We start from the raw sequence: 27,085 nt of genomic DNA on the forward strand, positions 1-27,085 counted from the left end.
TCCTAGAGTCCCAGGATCGAGTCCCACGTCAGGCTCCCTGCATGGAGCCTGCTTCTCTCTCTGCCTGTGTCTCTGCCTCTCTCTTTCTCACAGGGCTCTGCACTCAATATGGAATCTGCTTGAGATTCTTTCCCTCTTCTTCACCCTCTGCTCCTACCCCAACTCACCCACATGCTCCCACCCTGAAATAAGTTAAATCTTTTTTTTTTTTAAGATTTGTATTTATTTATTCATGAGAGACACACACACACACACAGAGGGGGTCAGAGACATAGGTAGAGGAAGAAGCAGGCTCCATGCAGGGAGCTGGAGGAGGGACTTGATCCTGTAACTCAGGGCTCACACCCTGAGCCAAAGGCAGATGCTCAACTGCTGAGCCACCCAGATGTCCCAAATTAAATCTTAAAAAAAAAAAAAAAAATTGCTGGGGGATGTCTGAGTGGTTCAGCAGTTGGGTGCCTGCCTTCAGCTCAGGGCGTGATCCTGGGATCCGGAGTCCCGGGATCGAGTCCCACATCAGGTTCCCTGCATGGAGCCTGCTTCTCCCTCTGCCTATGTCTCTGCCTCTCTCTCTGTGTCTCTCTCATGAATAAATAAATAAATCTTTTTTAAAAGTTTGCTGGGAGTCAGGAGAGTTTCCCTATTTCCAACACTTCAGAATGAAAATAATTATTTAAAAAAAAGTAGTGTGCATTGAGCTTTCACAACTTCAGGGTCTGTCAATCTCCCTAACAAGGCTTTACTTTCAGTTTATAAGGTGTTATTTGCATATGGTTCTGGGTAATTAATGACAATCCTATTCAGCACCTTCTGTACTAAAGCATAGTAAAGGGAAGAGGAAATCAATAAACATATAGCACAAAACAATAAAATCCCTGAAGGACAAGTGACAATATCACTGAGATTAGATCCGTGGGAAAAGATTCAGAAGATGAAGTGAGGTTAGGATATGTCACAATTGTAGGTTGATTAGACGGTGGTGATGGCAGGAAGTGAGATGGGCAGAGAGATTGTTTAAAAGACATTTCCTCCACTTCACTTGGCAAAGGAATGATTTCCTTATGTTCCTTTCAGAAGCTTGAGTCTCATAGACTTTTCAGTTAGTGACTCTTTTGAACATGTGTCATGGGATGAAGTACAATGAATTCTTCTCTCCACCTCCTCTTCAACAAACACATCTTCCTACCCCAAATTAAGTTCATCTTGTCCATACCCTTGCCTTTGGATAAGATAGTCTCTCCGCCATTCCAGTTCTCTGAGGTAGCCCACTCCTATCCCACCCCATTCCCCTGTTCTAGGACTGTTGATATGGGATAATTAATATACATTGAACATTGACTATATACAATGGCTTGGAAGTTATTCAATGATAAATCCAAACTAGACCAGCTCCAACATGACCACCCCAACTCCCCAACTTGGATATTATGATACAGAATCCACTGAGACCTTATCTGAATATAGCCATCTCAGGAGATCATCTGAACCCAGACACCAGGATTTCATCTAGAGGCCAGCTAAAATTACCTATCATTCTTGGATTTTACCCAAAATACAGGCAACTCATCATTTAGCCACTCTATTTTTAAAATTTATTATTGAATAATAAAATAAATAAATTTTATTTATTCATGAGAGACACAGAGAGGCAGAGACACAGGCAGAGAGAGCAGCAGGCTCCATGCAGGGAACCCGATGTGGGACTCAATCCCCAGTCTCCAGGGTTAGGGCCTGGGCCAAAGGCGGTGCTAAACGGCTGAGCCACTGGGTGTCCCTCAGTATCGCTTTATTCTCTCTTTCCTAATTCATCATCCCACTGCTCCCTTCCCTAAAATATTTTCCCCTGTGTCTTCTGGACATTTATTTCCTCTATAAACAAACTCCCCCACACTCTCTTCTCTCCTATAACCTTACCTTCCTCCTTTCCTTCTTGTCTTATCCTGAAAATCCTATTCCTGTACTCTCCTTTTGAAGTTAGGGAGCCGATGTTTTCCCATAATCCACAGATCGTAAGGGCTGACGGGTATTTTGAATTTTTCTTCTTTCTGTTATTATCAAACCAATATTCCTCTCAGATGGGTACAAGTTCTTCTACCACTTTTATTTATTTTTTAAAGGTTTTATTTATTTGAGAGAGAGAGAGAGTGTGTGTGTGTGTGTGTGAGAGAGAGAGAGAGAGAGCAGTGGGGAGGAACAGAGGGAGAGAGAGAAGCAGACTTCCCACTGAGCAGGGAGCCTGGTGGGGGACCCCATCCCAGGACCCTGGGATTAGAACCTAAGCCGAAGGCAGATGCTTAACCAAATGAGTTACCTCAGTGTCCTACCACTTTTCTTTCTTATCTTCCAGTTTATAGTTACTATTCTGCATTTATAAGAAGAGCCTGCAGTTCTAGGCTCTTATCTACCTCTAAACCCCATATTGTGCCTGCATTCTGATAACTTCACTTTGGGAGAACCATTCAACTCCCAAACCTCACACTTTCATGACTTACTCAAGTGACATACATCCTTCACTCCGGTTTAGACTCACACATGACCATGCTAGAAACTACTCCACACTGGAAATCTTTGACTCCAATTGACTTACCATTCTCTCTCTTCCACCTCCAACATACTCTAACCTTCACCACTATTGTTCTCAGGTCATACGGAGACCTATTGTTTCTTTTGTCTTACCAGCTTTATTGACGTTTGACTAACAAATACTTATAGGTTCTTGATCTTTCTTCTCTTGCCGACTTATCAGCCCCATTGTTGCATCAGCCCCATTGTTGCATCGCTTCTTTTCACTCTTCAGTCTGACCTCCATGGCTTGTCACTTCAAATACTCTTTCAGAAGCACTTTCACCTTCCTCACATCCCTTCCTTCTTCAATCAACCTGCACATCAAAACACCATCTCTGAAATAAATCCTGTGCCCTTTTCTCTGCCCCATACCAAGAATGATGAGGAATGCTATGAGGAAAAATGCTGGTAACAAATTTCTGGATCTGCAGATGCAGACTAATGCTCAAGAGCCTCACACATTGTCCTTGGTTGAGTGTCCTCCTGTTATCTCCCACCATTCCAAGCTTCCCCCACTCACTTCCAGTCCCCTTAAATGCAGAGCTACTCACTCTGCAGCTCATTCTTGACTTGTTTTTAAATCACTTTCATGTTATGCCTTTGTACCAATCTTTTTTGGTCAGTTTTGGGAATTTTCATTTTCCCCAAATCTTTCACTTAATCCAGATTTCTGACATAATACATTTTTTTTTAACATCTGCAGAAGGAAAGTGACTGAATCATAGAGAAGAGCTAAGAAAAAAGATAGGATAAAAAGACCATGTTTCTCCTCCTTTTGATCTACCCATCCTCAATTACCTGAGCTAATAATCTTTTCCTTAAGCTGGTTTCAATGGGATTTCAAACCAGCTTAAGTAGCTGTCATGACCAAATGTGCCTCAATATATCTATCTCTTGTGTATGCTGTGTTTATCTTTTTCACTGGGTCACAGACCCAGTGTTTTCCTGAACTGTTCATATTTGAGTGAGGGTAAGTCTAGATCAGCGAACTATAGCCCATGAGCCATACCTGGCCAGCAACCTGTTTTGTTTCTACAGCCCACAAGCTAAGAATGGTTTTAATATTTTTTTAAATAAGTATCTGCATAATTGCCTTGGTTGTGTCTCTTGGCTCACAAAGCCTAAAATGTTTACCTATCTGGCCCTTTAAGAAAAATCTTGCCGACCCCTGATTTAGAGAGTCATGATAATTGACTAAAAATGTTGTGCATTTATTTTTCCTGGGTCCCTCACTATTTACCTGGTTGCTGTCAGAGTCCTTCATCATGTGGGTTTAAATCATCAGTTCAGCATTTCAGCATCCTGCACAGGGTAAGAGGAAGTCAGAGTCATAGGTCATCTTTTCTAGAAGTTTGTCTTAGTGAAGCTTTTTCCATTGTTTATTCAAATTGCTGCCCCAGGTAATAGTTTTTGGTATCAATTTTGTTTGGCCTGGCTCCTGTTTTGGATTCGGGTGTTATGGCTTCCTTCCTGGCTGTTTTGTAAGTTGAGTTGAGAGTAGCTGCCTCACGGGGTCAGTTGCCCCTAAAAATAAGGAAACTTCTCCCAGTGTTGAGATAACTACCTGCTCTAATGAGATGTACAATCAGGGAAAGATCTCCCCACAAGTTTTTCTATTTTCATGACCTCCTTTTCTAAACCCTGCAACTGCCCTCAGGTGCTATTGATCTGTAGCATCAAGTCAGTTTCCAAGTAATAATGGCCCCCAAACCTTCAAAAAACAGCTTTTTCTAGGAGATTTTATTTCTTTGATTAGTAGGTACTAGTGTGGCTCTGCCAGGATTTCCTCTGCTTAGTTTTCGTGATACTGCACTATTCTCTTGGAAATGATAAGTTTTTACCTTTCATTGAGTCCAAGGGGACCATTATCTAGCAGAAATTCTTTTGTGATTGTGATATATATATAATCTCCCTTCCATCATTTCATCATTGGCATTATTTTCTTTTGATTATTTAAGTCAGTTCCATAGACATAGGGGAGTAGACATATATGTCTTTCACTAACTCTCAATCACTGGAGGACAATAAAAATTAAAGACAGAAAGCTTTTGTCAGACTAGTGCCTAGAACCCCAAAAGGTACAGTTCAGGGCAGCTCCGGTGGCTCAGCGGTTTAGCGCCGCCTGAAGCCCGGGGTGTGATCCTGGAGATCTGGGATGGAGTCCCACATCAGGCTTCCTGCATGGAGCCTGCTTCTCCCTCTGCCTGTGTCTCTGCCTCTCTCTCGCTCTCTCTGAATAAATAAATAAATAAATCTTAAAAAAACAAACAAACAAAGGTACAGTTCATGTCTCAGTCATAAAGGCATGAATGACAATGGAGATGATATGAACTGATTCTTGGGGGTGGGTGGGGTGGGGACTAAGATGTCTGCTCCACGGCCTGGATGAGTTCAACTAATGCCAGATGAAAGGTCCAGAGCTAAGTAGGAGAGATTAGCACCTTATTCCAAATAAATAGCCCATGATGCTTTTCCCTTCCCCAAAGATAGCAGTGATGGATCAAGAACACATCCTGGATGATAGGATGAATAAAAACAGGACCAGAAGAATCTATTGGGATTTGTTTCAGCCAAGGCAGTCATACAGAGAATTGACAGTACTCAAGTTATCACCTTGTGTTTGTTTTTTTGTTGTTGTTGTTGTTTTTAGATTTTGTTTATTTATTTGAGAGAGAGAGAGAGAGCAAAAGCAAGGGGAGGGACACAGGGAGAGAGAGAGAGAAGCAGACTCCCCACTGAGCTGGGAGCCAGACACAGGGAGGGCTTGATCCCAGAACCCTGGGATCATGACCTGAGCCAAAGGCAGATGCTAAACCCACTGACTCATCCAGGGACCCCTCAAGTTGTCACCTTCTGTCCAGGATCTGATATCAGTAAGCAGTCTTCTATTGCACAGCAGGCTAGGGTGTTGCTCTTGATGAAATGACCTGTGGAAGTTCCATTTAAGAGAACCATACACTTTAAAGATAATTGGGGTATTTCACATCAGAATAAGTTTAAATCATGCTGTGAAGACTCAGTCAGATCTGACCTTGAGTCTGGTGGAAGCAGCACAAACTTTAAATAAAAGCTCTGCTACAGGGATCCCTGGGTGGCACAGCGATTTGGCGCTTGCCTTTGGCCCAGGGCGCGATCCTGGAGACCTGGGATTGAATCCCACATCGGGCTTCCGGTGCATGGAGCCTGCTTCTCCCTCTGCCTGTGTCTCTGCCTCTCTCTCTCTGTGTGACTATCATAAATAAATAAATAAATAATTAAAAAAAAAAAAAAAAAAAGCTCTGCTACAAGGCAGCCTGGGTGGCTCAGCGGTTTGGGTGCCTGTCTTTGGCCCAGGGCGTGATCCTGGATACCCGGGATCAAGTCCCACATCGGGCTCCCTGCATGGAGCTCTGCCTGTGTCTCTGTCTTTCTCTGTGTCTATCATGAATAAATAAATAAAATTAAAAAAAAAAAAGCTCTGCTACTACAGAGATGTAGAATATGTGCGAAGAACCATGTTTAGGAATGAGCTTGCCTAGAGATAAACTTCCAAAATGGCAGAATGAGGACTTCAGTGAACTTACTTTTCCACAAAAACAATACAAATACTGGCAAAACAACTAAAATGAACCATTTTAGAACTTTGGAAATTAACCAGAGCCCCAGGACAAACTGGAAGTCATCTATCCAGGAGAAATTACTGAACTTTGGTTAGAAAATGGGATCTGTGGTATTTTAACTTGTGGATGGGATGCTATTTCTATCCACCCTCCCTCCCCAGCTCAGTTTATGGTAGCCACAAAAAGCCAGCGGTCTCACAGCCCATGTAGAGGACTGACCTCTTGTGGGGCTCAGTTAAAAGCAACATCCCCAGAGCACAGCCAATATTTTTTTCAGCTCCCTGGAAAATCTCTATCTTTAGGTAGTTCTGGCTATTAGATTTGACTCAGAATTCAGCTCAGCAGAAAAAAAAGAAAGAGGGGGACTTGCGGCTCAGTCGGCTAAGCGTCTGCCTATGGCTCAGGCCATGATCCTAGGGTCCCTGGGATCAAGCCCCAAGTCTGGCTCCCTGCTCAGTGGGGAGTCTGCTTCTTTCTCTCCTTGTGTCTGCCACTCCTCCACCTGCTTGTGTTCTCTCTGTCAAATAAAAAAATAAAAATTTTTTTAAAATGAAAGGAACAAAGCATTTCCTTTCTTTTTTATAAAGATTTTATTTATTTGGGATGCCTGGGTGGCTCGGTGGTTGAGTGCCTGCCTTCAGCCCAGGACGTTATCCTGAAGTCCTGGGATCGAGTCCCACATCAGATTCCCTACATGGAGCCTGCCTCTCTTTCTCTGCCTATGTCTCTGCCTCTCTCTCTCTGTGTGTCTCTCATGAATAAATAAATAAATTTATTTCAGAGAGAGAGAGAGAGAGAGAGCTCAAGAGAAAGCATAAGCAGGGGGAGGGGCAAAGGGAGAGAGAGAGAAGCAGACTCCCCACTGAGCAGGGAGCCCGATGTGGGACTTGATTCCAGGATCCTGGGATCATGACCAGAGCTGAAGACACTTAACCAAACTGAGCCACCCAGGGGCCCCACATTTTCAAAACAATAGCCATCTACTGGCAACATTGCTGCTGGTAAGGTTATGCTTTTCGTTGGGGTTAGCAAGAGACAAGATGGGCATTTAAGAGTACACCCTGAAGAACTAGATAACCATAGGTAACTCTAAAAAGCTACATCATATTCCAGGGGATCTAAAAGGCTGTGTAGAGGCACCTGTCTGGCTTAGTGGGTAAAGCACGTGACTCTTGATCTTAGGGTCATGAGTTCGAACCCCACCTTGGGTATAGAGATTACTTAAAAATAAATCTTTAAAAATAAGTAAATACATAAATAAAAATAAAAAGCTGTATGGTGAGTAAACACACATTTCTTTGACTAATAAAGAATAAAATTCCCACAAATGTGTGAGTTGGTGGAGTAAGGCAAAAGTAGAGAAATAAAAGTATTTTGAAGCTATATTAAAAAAAAAGGCTGTGCACATGCTCAGGAGAGACTTGGGAATGGAGAAGGTCCTAGTCACTAATTTCAGGCTGACTTTAAGAGTCTTTATAAGCAGAAAGTGAAAGCTGAGACTGTCATAGACTGTCTGAGGTTTGAAGGCGTGTCTTCTCACACAGACTCCCTTGGCAGACATCCAAGTAGAGAATACCTCCTGTTCCTAATGGGTTTTAATTTGTAAGTTTAGAGAATGAATGACAAGACCCAGGACCCCATTCCCAAGGAATGTGAGAAGAGGAGAATTACTCCTCTGGCCAAATTAGAGGAAGAAATGGAGAAAGTGGTAATAATAGTGTGATCCTATAAGCATACAAAAGTGACCTGGCACGGAGGCTGAGCCACAACTCTTGAACTTAAGAATCAAATATATAGGGTCAAAGTGAAGAGCTCAGTGGCTTTTGTCTTCCTCTAACCTATCATGAAAGTCTACCTGATGATCAGTGGGGTATCAAGAAAATCAGGGAGATAGGGGGCTAAGGAAGGGTAGAAATGAGCTAGGTAGGGATCCTTGGTCATAGGGCCTGAACCATGCATTCCCTTCTCTCCTTAGAATTTTCATACTTGCCATATATCATCCCTGGAGGGGGGATAATACCCATGACTGCATGTTCCTGAATGTGTTGGAGACTCACTGGAGCTATCAGAATAAGAATTAGGGGAAGAATAGAAAGAAAGAGTGATATGTCTGTGTAGCCTCAGTACAGTCTTGAGCTGGTCTCCTTTCTAGAGTGAAGGTGTATGCTCCTTTTCAGATTGTCCAGGACGCCCACAGACCCTTTTCCCCATTCCATCAAAACCCTTCCTCTTCTGCCTTGTCCTGGTCTGAATTATTTTCACTCCTCCCTTACCTGTCTCTGTTTGCTGCAGTATTTTATTCCATACTCAAAACCATCAGTTTGTTGCCACATCTCCCCAGCCATAGTTCTCTAGAGGGACCAAGTGCCAAGATATCCAGGTTTCTGTACAGAGAACTCAAATATCAATGACAACTTTTGGGTTTACCTGAAAGCAGAACCTGTGACAAGGAATTGAATGAAAGTTGTTTACTTGGAAAATAATCACATGAGGGAAAAGATTATGTAAGGGCCATTACCTAGGTTGTTTCTGTGGGAAATGGAAGCTCTGGTCAGCCAGGGCCTTCTGAGAAACTATAGGATGCCTCCCAGAATGATCCGTCTGCAGGCCAGCAGGGTGGACCATCATCCCCTCTCATTCCCCTTTGGATAAGTTTGCCCTGGACTGCATGTGTCTATGGATCTAGCAGACTCCTGTGGCATTGGGGAATGTTGTCAGGGCTTCTGTATATGGTCATGGCCACTGTGGGTGTTACACACCTCTGAGCTCACATGGAACTATATCCACCACAGCTGGGACTGCAACCAGAGATGAGTCAAGGGAATATAATGTGGAAGCCCAGAGGTATGCCACAGACCCCCTCCTGTGATTTCCAAAACTTTTTCATCACAAACTATTATAGATGATCTCACTTGGAATGGAGGTTTATTTCTGTCATTTTCTACAACTGACAATATTCAAATATGAAATTCCTGGTTGGGAGAGAGGGAGAAATGTACTATTCCGCTAAACCTAGGATAGATCAACAAGAGGGAAGAAACACAAAAGGGCTTCCATTGACTCAGTAAAAGTGCAGCAACTGATAATTTGACATTTCAAGTACTTGCGTAAGTTTCAGATAGTTTTTCTGTCTTTTTTAAAAAAGATGTATTTATTTATTTAACAGAAAGAGAACACACAAGCAGAGGAGTACAGCAGAGGAAGAAGGAGAAGCATGCTCCCCACTGAGCAGGGAGCCCCACGAAGGGCTCGATCCCAGGACCCTGAGATCATGACCTGAGCCAAAGGCAGATGTTTAACCAACTGAGCCACCCAGTTGCCCCTAGTTTTTCTGTTTAAATGCAGAGTGGATTTCAGTTTTCCTCTGACATTTCTCAAGAGAAGATTTCAAGGATCTTGTCTATAACCGTTCGATGTCTGAGGTCAAGGAATAGGTTTGCTTAAAAGACTTCCAGAGCTTTCAGTTGCTACTCTTATGTGTGGGGAGAGCCATGATTTATACTTTTTGCTAACAATAAGGCATCTATTGAATTCTTACATGATCTTCAGGATTTTTGGTTTAGTGGTTTTCCTGCTGGGTATGGGTATTCTATGCTGTTGGGGAGTGAATATACTAATTACTAACTTCCTGTAATTGCCTAGCACCTGAACCTTTACTGCTTCCCCAAAATATGTTGCTACCACAAGAGCTAACAACTTGTGATAGCACGATAACACGAATTGGAACAAGTATTTTCCTCTTAATGATTGTAATGTGATTAATTTAGAGGGAAGCAGAAAAGACAAGAGAAAAGGTAATGGTCATCAAAGGCCATATAGGCTCGATTACATGGTGAGTGGACCCAAGCAGTGGGTTAGTTCACCCCCTGTGCACACTCTATTATCCCCAGTGACTTTGTTGTAACGGGTTGTTACAATGGAAACTATTCTAGTTCTGACCACCAGGGGGCATTTTCAAAATAGAAGGGATAAAATTATGTGGCAAGATTTGCTCTTGCCACATTGGGGAATGATCCAAAGTTCTAAAGTTGACATTCAGTTTCAGAGTGCCTCTTCTGAAGAAACCAGGTCCTTTGAGGACAAATGTTAGCAGAAAACAAAGATACTAAATGTCGTCAGGATGTAAGAGAGATTTCTGTTGCTAGTCCATAGTAAGCAATAGAGACTCAGGTGTCATCTGGGTTCCAGACTTTAGCATACGATGGACTGAATCCTGATGTTTCACAGGATCATAGGTAGGTTCTGTTTGGTTAGGAACACCTGAACTTCCCCCCCTCTTTTTTTTCTTGGGGTAATATTAGACATTAGGTCTAATGCTTTGATCCAAAGCAGGGAATTTTCTTATTGCCTCACAGAAATCCTAATCCACCCAGTGGATAGGAAAGTACCAAGAACTGATCTGTAACTTATCTCTAGCAAGTCAACAAGAAAAGAGACACCTCAATCAAATTTATACAGACCAGATGGGTGGTTTCTTTGTGGGACCCTCAAGTACTGAAGTACTTGCTACTTTTATCTGCTTGGCATCTTTGCCATCATTTTCTTCAGGTAGCAGGCTCATGTTCCAGGCAGAAGGAATATGACCAAACCAGGCTAATCATAACACCTCATCTGCAGGGATTAGGCCACCAGCAGTCATGAACACATGAACAGCAGTCTATCCCCCAGGAATTGCAATCTTGTATGGAGACACATAGAAACAGTTTAGAGTAGAGATGCCCTGTGCAGCATACCAAGGACTTCTCTGAGGGGCCTGCGTGTTCTAGTGCCTATTCTTTCCAATATAGACAGAGCACTTAAGAAAGAAAAAGAAATAAAAGGTATCCATATTAGAAAGGAAGAAATAAAATTATTTCAATTTGCAGATGGTATGATCTTATATGTACAACATCCTCAAGAATCCACAAAAAAACTGTTAGAGCTAATAAATGATATTAGTAATTATGCAAGATACAAAATAAATACTCAAAAATCAGTTCTATTTCTATATACCAGAGCTACAAACAATAAAAAGGAAATTAAGAAAACAATTCCAAATAACTCATGGGAATGTTGTGTACAGCATAGTGACTATAGTTAATAATTCCGTATTGCATATTTGAAAGTTGCTAAGAGGGGCACCTGGGTGGTTCAGTGGTTGAGCATCTGCCTTTGGCTCAGGTCATGATCCCAGGGGCCTGGGATAGAGTTCTGCATCAGGATCCCACAGGGAGCCTGCTTCTCCCTCTGCCTACGTGTCTGCCTCTCTCTGTGTGTCTCTCATGAATAAATAAATAAAATCTTGAAAAACATGAAGAAAAAGAAAGTTGCTAAGAGAATAAATCCTGGAAGTCCACATCAACAAGAAAAAAATTGGGGTAATTAAATATAATGACATATGGTAACTAGACTTTCTGTGAGGATCATTTCACAATGTAAACAATTATCAGCTCCTTCCTCATTAGTATAGTGGTCAGTATCCCCACTTGTCACAATGTATACAATTATCAAATTGTTATGTTGTACACATGAAACCAATATGATGTATAGGTCAATTACACCTCAATTTTATAAAAGATCTCTTGTATATATACACTCCTTTTTTAAAAAATATTTTATTTATTTATTCATAGAGACACAGAGAGAGAGGCAGAGACACAGGCAGAGGGAGAAGCAGGCTCCACGCAGGGAGCCCAGTGTGGGACTCGATCCTGGGACTCCAGGGTAAGGCCCTGGGCCAAAGGCAGGCGCTAAACCACTGAGCCACCCAGGGATCCCCCATATATACACTCCTAATAAACAGTAAGCTCCTTGAAAACAAACAAAAAAATTCTGTTTACAATATCATCAAAAAGCATAGAATACTTGGGAATAAATTCAACCAGGGAAGTGTGAGACTTATACATTAAAAACTATCAAACAGGGTATCCCAAAAAAAAAAAAAAAAAAAAAAAAACAGGGTATCCCAGGGTGGCTCAGCGGTTTGGCACCTGCCTTCGGCCCAGGGCGTGATCCTGGAGTCCCGGGATCGAGTCCTGCGTCGGGCTCCCTGCATGGAGCCTGCTTCTCCCTCTGCCCGTGTGTCTGCCTTTCTCTCTCAATCTCTGTGTGTCTCTCATGAATACATAAATAAAATCTTTTAAAAAAACTATCAAACATTACTGGATGAAATTAGAGACCCAAATAAATTGAAAGACATTCCATCTAATGAATTGGAAGATTTAATATTGATAGGCTGTCAATACTTCTTAAAGCTATCTATGGATTCAATGTAATCCTAGCAAAATCACCCCCTTTTTTTCAGAAATGGAAAAAGACAAGATTATTTTATCCATCCTAAGATTTCTGACATGATCATATTTAAGAAATACTCTCTAAGTCACAGTAAAAAAAAAGTTACTAAAAGATTAAATTATGGAAAACAGTATGGTGGCTCCTCAAAAAATTAAACACAAAATTAGCCTATTATCCAGCCAGTCCATCTCTGGGTCTATGACCATAAAAATTGGACACAGGAATTCAAACAGATATTTTGGTTTTTTTGTTGAAAACATCATGCTAAAAGAAATAAGCCAAACACAAGAGGAAAAATATTGTACGAGTCTGCTTACATGAGGTACCTAGAGTAGCCGAGTTCATGGAAACAGGAATAGGATAGAGGTTACCCGGGGCTGGAAGATGGGGGAATGGGGAGCTATTGCTTAATGAGTACAGAATTTTTCTTTTTTCTTTTCTTTTTTTTTTTTTTAAGGGAGAGGCTTTTTTTTTTTTTTTTAAGATTTTATTTATTTATTCATGAGAGACACAGAGAGACATAGACACAGGCAGAGGGAGAAGTAGGCTCCATGCAGGGAGCCCGATGTGGGACTCGATCCTGGGACCCTAGGATCACGCTCTGGGACGAAGGCAACCGCCAAACTGCTGAGCCACCCAGGGATTCCCCCAGAATTTGTTTGGGGTGATGAAAAAGTTTTGGAAATAAATAGTAGTGATGTTGCACAATACTGTGATTGTAATTAGTGCCACTGAATTGTACATTTTGAAATGGTCAAAATGGAAAAAAAAAAAAAGAAGACTACTTTTTTCCAAGACTTGTGAGTTGCTTCAGCTGCTTTTCTTTTCTTTCCCTTAGTATGTAGCAGTCACTTTCTGTTAACATCCAAAGGAATTTAACTGATAAACCCTCACTACTTTCTTATTGGTTGCTGATTAGGAATTCTGAATAGTTGTTAGATAACCCCTTACACTTCTGGGTTTCAGTCATCCATGGTGTCCATTCAACAATGAGTGGAAGAATCCATGGGAACCATGTGTGGCTTCTTGAAAAAAAGGGGGAGGAAATGAGTGATATTTTTGGCCTTTAGGTTTATGAAATTTCATTTAAAGAGAATCTGCATTTGGAATCCTCAGCTTTATGGGTTAGGTTAGAAAGACGGAGGAAGGGCCTCTGGCAGAAAAAAAGAATGACAATAGGAAATCTTTTTTTTTTTTTTTTTTGGTAAGATTTTATTTATTTATTCATGAGAGACACACACAGAATGAGGCAGAGACATAGGCAGAGGGAGAAGCAGGCTCCCCGCAGGGAGCCTGATGTGGGACTTGATCCTGGAACTTGGGAATCATACCTTGAACTGAAGGCAGACACTCAACTGCTGAGCCACCCAGGTGTCCCAACTATAGGAAATATATATATATATTTTTAACTATAGGAAATCTTTTTTTTTTTTTTTTTTTAACTATAGGAAATCTTAAACGAAGAAACAAACAGCAATTTTTGTTTTGTTTTGTTTTGAAGTGGGTTCCATACCCAGTGTGGAGCCCAATGCAGGCCTTGAACTCATGACCCTGAGATCAAGGCCTGCGCTGAGATCAAGAGTTGGTCACTTAACCAATTGAGCCACTCAGGCGCCCCCAATCAGCAGTTTTTATACAGAATTGGCAAAGAGTAGATTAGGGGTTATCAGCATGTGAGGGAGCAGAGGACCCTATCAGAAAGAAAGGCTGTGCTTACAAGTAGGGAGACATGAAAAAAAAAAAACCTTTACTCAACTATAACGGTCTTGGAAAATAGGCAGTTCATCATTGTTACCATTTCAGGGAGGGACCTGAAAGATTTAACAAAACAGGATCAAGTAGTACTCTCAGAAGTAGCTGGGTCTCCTCCCAGAAAAAACCAAAGTTCAGGAAATCGTTGAAATTTACCCTTCAAGGGATGCCTGGCTGGCTCAGTGGGTAGAGCTTGTGACTCTTGATCTCAAAGTCTTAAGTTCAAGTCCCATATTGGGCATAGAAATTACTTAAAAATAAAATCTTAGGGGTTCCTGGCTGGCTCAGTTGGTTGAGTCATTCTTGATTTCAGGTCAGGTCTTGATCTCAGGGTCATGAAATCAAGCCCCATGTCGGGTTCCTGCTTGGGCAGGGAGTCTGCTGGAGCTTCTTTCCTTCTTCTCTCTCTGTCCCTTTCCCTGCTTGTGCTCTCTCTCTCTCTCTAATAGATAAATAAATCTTTAAAATAAAATAAAATATTTTAAAACAAAAGAAATTTATTCTCTGAAAGCAACTAAATAGTGGGGTTGGTGGTAGGGTGAGGTAAGTGAGGCAGTAGTGCGCAGGAGGAAGCTCCTGCAAGTGCAGGATGTGTATAAAATAGAACTACTCTCTACAATTTAATTGTACTTTCTGATCTTGAGTCCTCATCTTGCCTGAGGCAGAAAACAATCTTGCCAATTTAAGGCAGCCAAATTCAGTTTATCTTAATTCATGTTTAAAATATAGTGTGGGGATCCCTGGGTGGCGCAGCGGTTTGGTGCCTGCCTTTGGCCCAGGGCGCGATCCTGGAGACCCGGGATCGAATCCCACGTCGGGCTCCCGGTGCATGGAGCCTGCTTCTCCCTCTGCCTGTGTCTCTACCCCTCTCTCTCTCTCTCTCTCTGTGTGACTATCATAAATTAAAAAAAAAATTTAAAAATTTAAAATATAGTGTGTTTAGGTTTATTTCTACTGGGTTCTTCTTCCCTTTGGAATTCATCATGGGGGTGGGAGGATGGGAAGGTGGTTATGGGAGTGAGAAGTCATTTTCTCAGTCTCTATTATCTGGTCTTGCCTGCTGGCTATATTTATCTACTTTCTCAATATTTCTTGCTTTATAATACAGAAATGGCCTTTGAACTTACAAATCAAAATTTACTGACTTTTGTTCCTTATATTGCACAGGGATGTTCCCACCTCTTCCCCTGTTTTGGCAAAGCAACAGGGGAGCGAGAGCTAATTGTAGGTTGTGGAAAAAAATTCTTCTGGAAAAAGAAAAAAAAAATTTGTATGTGTGATCTGAAGGGCAAGGAAATACATATTAACATTTGAAATATTATAGCCCATCTTACAAACGGAGACATATGCTAAATGTGGCTGGGCTTAGAATGCAAATGAAGTTAAGGGAAAACACAGGTGTTGAGAGGCATGAAATGGGAGCCAGACAGGACCACAACACTACCAGTGACAGTACCACAAAAGGTCATGTGTGAGACTAGGTTGGATAATGGGCTAACACTCCACCAAGGAGGTACTGGGTTAAGAGGGAGTTTTTAGACCAGTTGACTTTAGATCTCACTCTAGAAGTTCACCACAAGACAAGACTTAGAAGAGTATATTATAAAAATAACTCTAAGTGCCTATATTCAGGGCAGCCCCGGTGGCTCAGTGGTTTAGCGCCACCTTCAGCCTAGGGTGTGATCCTGGAGACCCAGGATCGAGTTCCGCATCAGGCTCTTTCATGGAGCCTGCTTCTCCCTCTGCCTGTGTCTCTGCCTCTCTCTCTCTCTCTGTGTTTCTCATGAATAAATAAATAAATCTTAAAAAAAAAAAAAGTGCCTGTATTCATTTCCTAGGACTACTGCAGCAAATTACCACAAACTGGTTGTCTTTAAACAGCAGCCCCCCTTGTGAGGAAATTGACCATTGCTTCATCTTTTCATCATCACTTAATCAAGGCTCAAATTCCTGGGTAGTTGCATTTGTTTGGTTTTGTGTTCTGGCTGCTGGGAAGGAGAAGGAGGAAGGGAAGATATGCTTCTTTGTTTTCTGTTATGAGAGATAAACTGCTACTTCTCACCATGAAAGAGGTTGGAAGATAGGAAAAAAATTTCCTATTAGTCTGGATCTGAGGAGGAACTATTTTAAGTTTCCTTTTCCTTTTTTGCAAAGAGACAAAAGTAATTCATGTGCTGTTGTCTGGGTAGGGAAAATTTATATGTGAGGTAAATTTTTCTTCTCAGACCATTGGATGCTTCGTGACACAACTTTTTATGGTCGATCTCCTCCCGCTTGAGTTGTAATTTCATAGGTGGTATGTTCTGAATATCTCGAAGGGACTGATAAGACTCATGGCAGATCTAAAATAAGGAAGCCCTTTCTTGTTGTCCTTATTCTCTGGTTCCAGCAATGCAAATTCTGCTAGATTGGTACCTAGCCTGTGGATTTAGATTGCTACTAGATCATCAAAAACACTATTGCTTAGGAAATGAAATTTTGTGGACAAGGGGATTATGCTGAAACATTTTCATGTGTCCTTCTAAAACTCAAGAAAAGTACAGAATTGGATTGGAATGTCCTGAGAATTGCTGGAAGAACTACAGTAGGACAGAAGATGCAGTTGTCAAAGAAAACTCTGATAAGGCACTTGAATAAGACCTTTCCAGCTAAAGCTCAGAATTGGGAAAGGGAAAATTGAGTGGTTTTAATTTTTCTCTAGGAGTAAAAGAGTTTCATTTCAGGGAACATTAAAATACAAGGAAAGGGGATCATTATGTTAAATTCCAAATGTTATGATTTTTACATAAGTAAATAGCTGGCATAGTATTATTTGGGTAGTGTCATCTAATAAACTAGACTTGAAAATATAACTGAGCAGGAACTAACGCATTCTCAGGTAGTATACAATGTGGCTGGTGTACAATGTGGCTGGTGGATACAATGTGGCTGGTGGATAAAAAGTGAATGTTCTGCCTTGATCCATTTCAAAGGCTTCAGAGGCCAGTATCAAAGAGGCATTCATAAAGGCCTTGAAGAGCTAGACTCCTTGTCTCATTTGCTCCAGGCCAGCATGTGGGAGGCCAGCCCAGGATGTGTGGGTAGGACTTGTCTGATATTACCTTGATCTCCTCCCCCTAGAACATCCACAGGGTACACTGTGTTCTAGGAAAAATTGATACAAAATGGTCAGTACACCAACAAATTAATGAAAAACTTGCCTCCTCCTCGACTTCAAGTATGACAAGATACTAGGAATCATTAAAAACACAAAATAGAACACACAGAAATTTTAACTTCTTCCAAGGCCAAAAATCACCCTAAATGAAGACAAACTCCAAAGGACAAACCAGGAGAAATATTTTGCACCACTTGACAAAGGTTCATATTCTTTTTAAACTTTTTTTTTTTTTTTTTTACGATAGTCACAGAGAGAGAGAGAGAGAGAGAGAGAGGCAGAGACAGAAGCAGGCTCCATGCACCAGGGAGCCCGATGTGGGATTCGATCCCCGGTCTCCAGGATTGCGCCCTGGGCCAAAGGCAGGCGCCAAACCGCTGCGCCACCCAGGGATCCCCATATTCTTAATATATAAGAAGCCACACCCTAGAGGGAGAAAAAGGAGAAAAACACAAATAGGCATCTCATTAAAAAAATAAAATAAACAGGGATCCCTGGGTGGCGCAGCGGTTTGGCGCCTGCCTTTGGCCCAGGGCGCGATCCTGGAGACCCGGGATCGAATCCCACGTCGGGCTCCCGGTGCATGGAGCCTGCTTCTCCGTCTGCCTGTGTCTCTGCCTCTCTCTCTCTCTGTGACTATCATAAATGAATTAAAAAAAAAAAAAAAATTAAAAAAAAAAAATAAATAAAAAAAAAAATAAAAAAAAAAAAAAATAAAATAAACAGATGGCTAATAACATGAGAAGTTTTTCAACATTACCAATAATTTAAAATAAAAAACCACAAATGAATGCAGAAGTGAGAAAATGCAGAAGCGGGAGACAGCAATGTAAAATACCAATACTACCTGGTGAATTCCCAGATTACAGAAAGAAAGCAATCATGTCCTATTAGTGAAAATGCAAAATAGTACAGCTTTTTTGCAAGGTTATATGACAATGCTCATCAACCTTTACAACATGTATTCCTTTTAAAGCATCAGTTCTTTACTAGAAATGTTATCTTACAGGCATATTAACACAAATGGAAAAAGATCTATGTACAAGGCTAGCCATTGTAGCATTATAATAGGAATAAAAAAACCCTAAGTTCAACATAAATATCCAATAAAAGGGAAACAGTTAAATAAATTAGTAAACATCCACCTAATGGAAGACTCTGGAGCCATTAAAAATAATGAGATCAATATCCTTTTACTGCATCGGTTGTTCAATAAATTATTGCTAAGCACCCATTAACAGTCCAGATGCCCCTTCATATAACTTCCTAGTCACAAGCATCCTCTCCAGAGGTAACCACTTCTTGAATTCTATCACTATTAGATTCATTTTGTCTATTTTGAACTTTATATAAGTGTAACCATTCAGAATATTTTCTTTCACAGCTGGCTTCTTTGGTTGTCATTGTTTGGAAGAAACAGTCACGTTGAATCTTGCTATAGTTTGTTAATTTCTATTTTTACATGGTATTTTTATTGAATATGCCAAAAATCTATTTGTGTGGTCTACAACTGGTTGTAATTTTTATTTATTATGAATAATATTCTATGATTGTTTCTTTTATATATTTTTAAATTCACATATATCTACATTTTTGTTAGGTATATACCTAGGAGTAAAATTGTATACATTTAAGTTCTTTAAAAAAGGGACGCCTGGGTGGCTCAGCAGCTAAGTGCATCTGCCTTCAGCTCAGGGCGTGTTCCTGGAGTACCGGGACCAAGTCCTGCATCAGGATCCCTGAGGAGAGCCTGCTTCTCCCTCACCCTCTGCCTATGTCTATGCCCCTCTCTGTGTGTCTCATGAACAAATAAATAAAATCTTTAAAAAAAATAAGTTCTTTTAAAAATAATAGTATCCTTTCTTTTAAAAAAAAAAAAAGATTTATTGGGGATCCCTGGGTGGCTCAGCGGTTTGGCGCCTGCCTTTGGCCCAGGGAGTGATCCTGGAGCCCCGGGATCGAGTCCCACGTCGGGCTCCTGGCATGGAGCCTGCTTCTCCCTCTGCCTGTGTCTCTGCCTCTTGTTCTCTCTCTCTGTGTCTCTCATGAATGAATAAATAAAATCTTTAAAAAAAAAGATTTATTTATTTTTGGAGAGGAAGAGTGAGAGAGAGAGAGAGCATGAGCAGAGGAGAGGTAGAGTGAGGGGGCCAGAATCTCAAGCAGACTCCCTGCTGAGTGAGGAGCCCAATGTGGGGCTCAATACCATGACCCTGAGATCATGACCTTAGCCAAAACCAAGAGTTGGACACTTAACTGACTGAGTTACCCAGGCTCCAGCATTATTTCCTTTTTAAAAAACTAATATATTTTCTTCTTTCCTATATTCCATTAATTTTATAATTAAAAGAAAGCCAAATCTTGAATATAATGACAGAGATCTGATCCAAAGAAGTGGAAAAGATAATCAGGCTAATTAATAAGAATTAGTAATAACAGTTCAGTGAGTAGATATCAAATTTAACTTTGAGCTGCCTGACAGCCCAGGGAGGATATATTCTGTGTAATTCGGGGTTAAATAGGCTCTCAGTATTGATAAGATATATCAAAAACATGATTCATCATGTGTTGCCTAATGAGACAATGGCCAGTTTTTTGGCATAGTTGAAAACTGGATTTCAAAAATAGGAGAGTAGGATAATGAAAGAAGTGGAAATGTAGGTTTAGATTAGATTGTGAAGAGCTTTAAAAGCCAAATTAAGAAATGTAGACTTTATGATTTGGGCATTGATTAGACCAGAGGTCTTTAATCAGAGAAGTAAGACAGTTTATTCATACTTTAGAACTATACTCTGCTATCACTATGTGACAGTAAGACAACACCCCACCTTTCTAACTACTTGCCCTAAGTAATATAGCTTAATATAGCCATTGGTACCAAGGATCAAGTCTCTACTTCTTATCCATCCAGTGGAACAACAGAAAAAGGGTGAAGCAGAAATGAGTGCCTTCGGTCTCCTGTCAATTATTTTTCAAGCCAAGACTGAGAAACAGACTCTAGTTCTCTTCCTCAACAAAAAAAATTATTTGGGACCACCTCTCCACATGCCTTGCCACATCTTGAATCAATCAATAGACTATCTCCTTCATCTGGGATCTATTCAACAGGGAGGATTGATTCCACTTTGGAGGTATTTTAGAGAGGCTTCACTATTGGGGGTAGGGAGAGGATTTGAGATTTAGCTACTGTTGTTGGAAAACAGACTCATCAAGCCCAATAGAAATTGAGGAGAATAGAATTTGGGACTTTAATTTATAAAAGGAAGGGAATTTCATTTTTTGACTTTGATTTATCTGTGAGAATGCCTGAGTGTATGGGTCTCAAGATCTGAATTCAGGCCAGCAATAAGAGTCTTTATTTTAGCCTCAAACCTAAGCTAAATTATAGCTTAGCATTGGAGTAGTAGAGTTTTATCCATATTAACATAATTGTATTTCAATTAGCATTTGACTAATTTTTTGGGGGGTGTATATTCTTCATTAATCAGAATTGGGGTAGAGATGGGGAAAGGAGCATTCAAAATCTCCAATGAGGGATCCCTGGGTGGCGCAGCGGTTTGGCGCCTGCCTTTGGCCCAGGGCGCGATCCTGGAGAGCCGGGATCGAGTCCCACGTCGGGCTCCCGGTGCATGGAGCCTGCTTCTCCCTCTCCCTCTGCCTGTGTCTCTGCCTCTCTCTCTATGTGTGACTTTCATAAATAAATAAATAAATAAATAAATAAATAAATAAATAAATAAAATTTAAAAAAAAAAAAAACAAAATCTCCAATGATACAGTTCTTGAAGGTGTATAGTGATAATTTTTTGAAGAAAATCTAGCAATATTTATCAAATGTTTATTTATTTTTATTTTATTTTTAAAGATTTTATTTATTTATTCATGAGAGACACACAGAGAGAGAGAGACAGAGACAGAGACACAGGCAGAGGGAGAAGCAGGCTCCATGCAGGGAGCCTGATGTGGTACTCGATCCCACGACTCCAGGATCACGTCCAGGGCTGAAGGCAGGCACTAAACCGTTGAGCCACCCAGGGATCCCTTATCAAATGTTTAAATGTACATAACATACTCTTTCACTTAACAATTTCATTTCTAGGAACTTATTTTATTTTATTTTTAAAGATTTTATTTATTCATGAGACATGGAGAGAGAGGCAGAGACATAGGCAGAGGGAGAAGCAGGTTCTTCGAGGGGAGCCCAATGTGGGACCGATCTCCAGACCCTGGGATCATGCCCTGAGCCAAAGGCAGACACCCAACCACCGAATCACCCAGGAGTCCCTCTAGGAATTTATTTTAAAGATAGTGTACAGGCATATAAAGATGTAAGGAATGTTTATTGTTTATTAATAATATTGAAAACTTGAAATATTTTTTTAAAGATTTTTATTTATTTATTCATGAGAGACACACACACACAGAGACAGAGACATAGGCAGAAGGAGAAGCAGGCTCCATGCAGGGAGCCCAACATGGGAATCAATCCCGGGACTTCAGGATCACGCCCTGAGCCAAAGGCAGACACTCAACCGCTGAGCCACCCAGTCGTCCCAAAACTTGAAATAATTTAAATGTCCAAGGACAAGACAGGTTAAATATGATACCTCCATTTTATACTATCTCTATTCCTCTGCTAGCATTAAAAAGAAACAGACTTTGGGTGATTTGGGGGGGAAATGAGAATATACTAAAAATATCTTGTATGTCATGAAAAGGAAGGAAAGGTTGAAGAATTAATACTCAGGAATAGATGTAATCAGGGCAGTTTCAGAGGATGAGGGAGTTATCCTATTTATTGCAAATAACTCTGTACTGTGTGTGTGTGTGTGTGTGTGTGTGTGTGTGTAACAAGAAGGACACATTATGTTTATAATTTTTAAAACTTTAAGGAAGAATTGTTTTTTTTATTCTTGTTTTTGTAAAACCTAGCATGACTAACATATTCTTAGGGCAGTAGTTTAGATTCATTTGGCCTAGTTTTCCTAGATGTATATACCTTGAGTTAACTCTTAAAATTCTCTGGTCATAGTATATTAGTTACCTATTACTGCATAGAATATTACCCCAAAATTTGGTGGCTTAAAATAACAAATATTTCTTATTTACAGTTTCAGTGGGTCAAGAATTCAAAAGGGGCTTAGTTGGGTGTTCTGACTTAGGGTGTGTCATCAGACTGCAATTCAGATGTCATTTGGGGCTGCAGTCATTTCAGACTTACTGGGGATGGAGAATCCACTGCCAAGATGGTTCACTGACATGGCTTTTAGCAAGAAGCCTCAGCTTCTTTCTGACTATTGGTTGGGGGCCTCAGATCTTCACTACATGGACCTCTGTGCAGGGCTGTTTGAATATATTTATGACATAGCAGTGGCCCCTCACCCCACTCCCAGTAAGTGATCTAAGAGAGGGCAAGGCAGAAGCCATAACGTCTTATTATACTCCAGCATCAGAATGGACATGCTGGGGTAACTGGGTGGCTCAGCTGGTTAAGCATCTGGCTTTTGGTTTTGGCTCAGGTCACGATCTCATGGGTTGGGAGGTTGAGCCCCGTGTAGGGGTTCAGTGGAGGGTCTGCTTGAAGACTATCGCCCTCTGCCCCTCCCCCCTTAAAATAAAATAAATTTTTTAAAGAAGAAGAAAGAATGGACATATCATCATCTCTGTAGTATACTACTGGTTATACAGACTAGTCCTGGTACAGTATGAGAGGGGACTATATGTGGGAGTTGTTTAGGGAAAATACACTCTTTTCCTACTCTACTTCTAGTCACCAAATATGTGGGGGGTTTTCCACACACCGACAAATACTCCAACACCATCTGGTGTCCTACAATTCATTTCAGTTCTGACACTATGTACTTGGAGTTAGTATCAGATCCCATAAGTCAGGGATTCAGTCCTACAAGACCATCTTCAAGACTTCAGATGTCAATTGTAAGTCCCAGGTTGTCATTTATACTACTGATGGCTGAAGCTATAAATTGGAGTTCCCATAACTCCATCCTTAGGTTTGATAATTTGCTAGAATAGTTCACAAAATTCAGGGAAATACTTACTGATATTTATTACCATTTTATTATGTAATAAAGGATATGACAAAGGATACAGATTACAGCCAAAGAGATCCATAGGGTGAAGTCTGAAACGGTCCCAACTGGAGGAACTTCTGTCCCCGTGCAGTTTAGATGTGTCACAATCTCAGAATGTAGATGTGTTCACAAAACTGGAAGCTTCCTGAACCCTGTAATTCAGGGATTTTAATGGAAGCTTCCTAATGTAGGTATGATTATTAACTCCTCTTCTCAGGTAGGGCAAGGGCCTAAAGATCTTCTAATCATGGCTTGGTCTTTCTGGTGACCAGCGCCCATTCTGAAGCTATCCACAAACACATTGAATCAACTCATTAGAACAAAAGATACTCTTATCACCTGGGAAATCCAAGAGACTTAGGAACTCTATCAAGAAAAAGGTCAAAGACCAAATATTCAAACAAAATATGCTCCTAGCACCATCATTACTTAGAAAATTACAAAGGTTTTAAGAGCTCTGGCCAGGGATTGGTGATAAAAACTAAAATATATGCTTCTTGTCACATCACAATATCAAAGGAGCAAACACCAGGAGGTATGAATTGGTGGAGGCCATCTTGGATGCTGACTACCAACATATCATTTTGATTGTTTTGGGGGAGGGGAAATGGATAGTTTGGGCTAGGGTGGGAAAGGAAGCTTTTATTTATTTTTTTTTTTTAAGATTTTGTTTATTTATTTGAGAGAGAGTGAGAGAGCATGAGTGGGGAGGGGCAGAGGGAGAGGGAAAATCAGGCTCCCTGAGTGCAGAGCCCACATGGAACTTGATCCTGGGACTCCAGGATCATGACCTGAGCAGAAGGAAGATACTTAACTGACTGAGCCATCCAGGTGCCCCAGGAAGGGAAGCTTTTTCACTGTATATACTTTTGTGCTTAAAAAAATTTTGAACCATGTTGAATGTGTTTAGTACAAAATTTTAGGGGGGTCTGGGTGACTCAGTTGGTTAAGCATCTAACTCTTGGTTTCAGCTGAGGCTGTGATTTCAGGATCTTGAGATTGAGTCCCACATTGGGCTCCTCATTCAGTAGAGAGTCTGCTTGAGAATCTCTCTGACCACTCCCCCTCCCCCAGCATGGGCTCTCTTATTTATTTATTTATTTATTTATTTATTTATTTATTTATTTATTTTCAATATTTTATTTATTTATTCATGAGAGACACACACAGAGAGAGGCAGAGACACAGTCAGAGAGAAGCAGGCTCCATGCAGAGAGCCCACAATGTGGGACCTGATCCTGGGACTTCAGCATCACACCATGGGCCAAAGGCAGGCGCTCAACCACTGAGCCACCCAGGCGTCCCTTATTTATTTATCTGAGAGGGAGAGAGAGAGCAGAGGGGAAGGCAGAGGGAGCTGGAGAGGAAGGCCCCCCACTGAGCAGGGAACCTGAATTGGGGCTTGATCCCAAGATTTGGGGATCATGACCTGAGCCAAAGGCAGACACTTAATTGGTTGAGCACCCAGGTGCCCCAATAAATAAATCTTTAAAAAAAAAAAAAAAAAGAACAGAATTTCTACTACCAGGTCCCCAGGATTTAAAAGTAAAGGAAAAAAGATTCTCCTATCAGTTTCCCATGATTTAGACTAATGGTTCTCAAATTTAACATGTGACAGAATCACTGAAAGACTTGTTAAAATGCAGATTTTAAGCTGGGCCCTACTGTCAGTTTCCAAATCAGTAGGTCAAGGGTAAAGATTGAGAATTTGTATTTCTAATAACTTTTAGGGTGATACGGATAATGTTGCAGGATCGTTGAGTGTGAAGGTCAAGTAAGAATTCTTGAGAAGTCTTACAGTGCAACTTGGTAAGTTTAGTTAATAACTTGGTAAGTTTAGTTAATGGAAATAGGACCCCTGGGCAGAAGCAGCTGCACTTTTGCTGTATGAAGCTGGCAGTTATATGCTTAGTGCTCAAGGGGGAGGGGACATGCAGGGAGTATGAGGTCATAAATGTTTCTTCAAAGTTATACTCATAAAACTACTTTCACAAGATATCTCTGGTGCTTATCATTCAGTTTGATATTAACTATCAGTGAGATTTATAGGCAGTCACGAGACCCTTTAAGAATGTAACAACCAGCACGTATTTGATCCTTATCGAAACTATGCAGGCTATAGGTTAGTCTTCTGAGCTAAAGGTGAATGTTTTCCCCCCCTTTTTTTTTAAGATTTTATTTTTTATTTGAGAGAGAGCAAGCACAGAAGGAGAGGGAGAAGTGGACTCCCCGCTGAGCAGACAGCCCGACATTGGGCTGGATCCCAGGACCCCGAGATGATGACCTGAGCCGAAGGCAGACCCAGAGTGAATGTTTTTGTTTCTTTCCCTTATCAGTACTGCTGGTCCAGGGAGCACACTTTTAGAAGCACTAATTTAGACCCACTCTGTCCAATACAATAGTCACTAACCACACATGACTATTAAGCACTTCAAATGTGTCTAGCAAATTGATCTGTGTTTTAAGTATACACTGGATTTGAAAGACTACAGAGGCACCTAGGTGGCTCAGTCTGTTAACTATCTGCCTTCGGCTCAGGTCATGATCCCAGAGTCCTGAGATCGAGCCCCAAGTCAGCCTCCCTGCTCAGTGGAGAAAACCTGCTTCTCCCTCTCCTTCTGCTGCTCCCCCTGCTTGTGTTTTTTCTCTCTCTCTCTCTGGGTCAAATAAATAATTAAAAAAAAAAAAAAAAGACTGAGTACAAAAGAATATAAAAGATGTCCTTAGTAATTTTCTTTTTTTTTTTTTTTTGAGAATTTTACTTTCCTCTTTTTTTAAAAGATTTTATTTACCTATTCATGAGAGACACAAAGAGAGGCAGAGAGAGAGGCAGAGACAGGAGAAGTAGGCTCCATTCAAGGAGCCCAATATGGGACTCAATCCCGGGACTCCAGGATCACGCCCTGAGCTGAAGGCAGACGCTCAACCATTGAGCCACCCAGGTGTCCCTCCTTAGTAATTTTCTTCATTGATTCTATGTTGAAATGATAATATTTTAGATATATCGGTTTTAAAAAAAAAACTTTTTTTTAAGAGATTTTATTTATCTATTCATGAGAGACACAGAGAGAGAGAGGCAGAAACGCAGAGGGAGAAGCAGAGACACAGGCAGAGGGAGAAGCAGGCTCCCTCCCTGTGGGGAGTCCAAAACAAGACTCCATCCGGGCACTCAGGGATCCTGCCCTAAGCCCCTAAGCCGAAGGCAGATGCTCAACCACTCAGCCACCCACACAGGCATCCCCGGGTTAAAAAAAATATTTAAAAATAATTCCACATGTTTCTTTTTACTGTTGGCTATCGGAAAATTTCAGTTAAGGTATGTGGCTCATTACATTTGCATTACATTTCTATTAGACAGTGCTAATTCAGACAATTCTTTGTTCTCTTCAATGCTTACTCTTTCTGGTCCTTTAACACTAGGATTTTTTTTTTAAGTCTTTTTATTTATTTATTCATGAGACACACAGAGAGGAGAGAGAGAGAGGCAGAGATACAGGCAGAGGGAGAAGCAGGCTCCATGCAGGGAGCCCGACGTGGGGCTTGATCCCGGGTCTCCATGATCAGGCCCTGGGCTAAAGGCGGCACTAAACTGCTGAGCCACCCTGGCTGCCCCAACACTAGGATTTTGCCAAGAGACTAGATCTGATAAA

The 27,085-nt window shown here is 41.0% G+C and overlaps 1 long non-coding RNA gene across 2 annotated transcripts in view; it reads right to left on the bottom strand.

Moving 5' to 3' along the window:
* Positions 1-2,292: 2,292 nt before the first annotated feature.
* Positions 2,293-27,085, bottom strand: part of LOC106559306 — a 43,989-nt gene continuing 19,196 nt past the window's right edge. Inside the window, exons 3-5 of one of the 2 annotated variants that reach the window (XR_005364633.1) lie at positions 8,438-8,604; positions 3,806-3,867; positions 2,293-2,879 (exon numbers count right to left, since the gene is read on the bottom strand). This is a non-coding gene — a long non-coding RNA (uncharacterized LOC106559306). The remainder of the gene's footprint in view (positions 2,880-3,805; positions 3,868-8,437; positions 8,605-27,085) is intronic. The other variant, XR_005364632.1, reaches the window with a different exon arrangement.

The sequence above is a fragment of the Canis lupus genome, chromosome 9 (genome assembly GCF_011100685.1).
Source record: "Canis lupus familiaris isolate Mischka breed German Shepherd chromosome 9, alternate assembly UU_Cfam_GSD_1.0, whole genome shotgun sequence".
NCBI classification, from domain to species: Eukaryota; Metazoa; Chordata; class Mammalia; order Carnivora; family Canidae; genus Canis; species Canis lupus.